Below are 1847 nucleotides of genomic sequence, written 5' to 3'. Positions count from 1 at the left end.
TATATATATATATATATATATATATATATATATATATATATATACTACTAAAACTCTTGAGATTGTTTGTTTGCTTGTCTGTAATTAAATAAAGGAAAAAACGGCGCATAATAGCGCCATATCTATAATGAAATGACAATAGAAACAGAATAAAACAAGTTTCATTAAAATCGCGCCACGGGTTACCGAGTTAGCCCCGTTTTTCGGGTCACTTTTAAGAAAATTTCTAGTTTAATTTAGGTACACTAGATGGCGCTACATATCGGTTTATCTATCTATTTATTCGTTTCCACCTTATGAATCACTTTAAAATATCTTCTATATAACAATATATGCACAACAGAAATTAAATGATGAGATGAAAATTGTTATAACGGCGGGTAGAAAGAACAACAATAAAATGGACCTACAATATTATTGACTATTTGCAACTAGTAACTATGGAGACGAGGTAATAAAATAAAAAATCAAGTCGAGAACAACAACAAAATTTTATAATGGAAACCTCTCGCCGAGCATTGGCTATTATATTATTTCCCTGTCAATGTTCCCATCTTCATTAAAAGGCGTAAGATGACAACAATCAAGTATCTTTTCTTGAACTGTGAATAGATTGAAATATTTAATTAAATTATCTCAAAATAAACCTTCATTTTGGTGCAATATTGAAATTAGCTTGAATTCTTCATAACCTCTGAATAGTGGTTGACCCGACAGGTCATGGTGATCTAGTATTTATATATTTTTTCTTTAGTCAGATTTTTATGTATTTTCTTAATCAGTACCCTGTCATTTCTTTCATTTACTGTATTATTTTGGTTTTATTTTCTTGACATTTGTCATTAATGGACAGTCTTGTTTATGGCTTGAAAAAAATCCTTTGCTGAAAATGCTCCCAAGGAAATAAAAGAGAATATTTAAGATGAATAATGTGCAAGTCTAATTTCTTTATTTATACATATATATGTAAAAATATGTGTGCATTCTTGATAAAGGACAAATTTCTAATAACATCAGAAACTGACAAATCAAAAGACATAATGTCCAATGAATGTAAGACTTATTTGTGTAATTATCAAACATATACTAGTTTCATAATTTGATTTTTCATCAGTAATTTTGGACAATATGGCTTGGTCTTTTATGTTTTGTTATATTGAGGTGTATGGTGTTTATATTCTTGTTTATGCATCACAAGTAACTTACCTGAATACATAACTAATGTTTAATGGTATGTTATGCCTGAACTTAATGACATATCCTATCTATTGCTCATTCATGATGTTAGAAACACATGTCTGTTCAAGAAGTCTTGATAGAAATGAATAAAAACCCTATAATCTGAGCACTTTTGAAAGATGGACCTTTCTTCTTCAGGGGCAATTTCTATCAATTGCTCAATAGTTCTGTGACATTCATTACTTAATAACTGAAGAAGTGAAAGCTGAAAGTTTGACATTTAGTATGTAATTCTCTCCTAGCTACAGGCATGAAGAAGGCCTCAATGTGAAGCTCAAACATCAACCCAGCATAACAAAATGGCAGATATTTAAAATATTTCAACCAACAAATTTAATATTTCTCAAAGTATAAGGTATTTGATCTCTTTACTATTTAGTTAATTTACATTAAACAAAGCACTATTTAATTTCTCATATTTTTATCACAGGTTATAATCCATGTTGCAGCCTTTGCACAAGAAGAAAATAAACATTCATAATAAAGGCAATTCACAACTGGTGTTATAGCAACAGTTTTCCACACGTCATTCCGAATGGCTACAGTCAATTCAAAATACTATTGGCCTATAGCTACAGTGTTACAAGGTATATATAGTAGTCCATAGG

This window comes from Limulus polyphemus, unplaced genomic scaffold (assembly GCF_000517525.1).
Source record: "Limulus polyphemus unplaced genomic scaffold, Limulus_polyphemus-2.1.2 Scaffold735, whole genome shotgun sequence".
In the NCBI taxonomy this organism is placed as follows: domain Eukaryota; kingdom Metazoa; phylum Arthropoda; class Merostomata; order Xiphosura; family Limulidae; genus Limulus; species Limulus polyphemus.
This window is presented reverse-complemented; position numbering follows the sequence as displayed.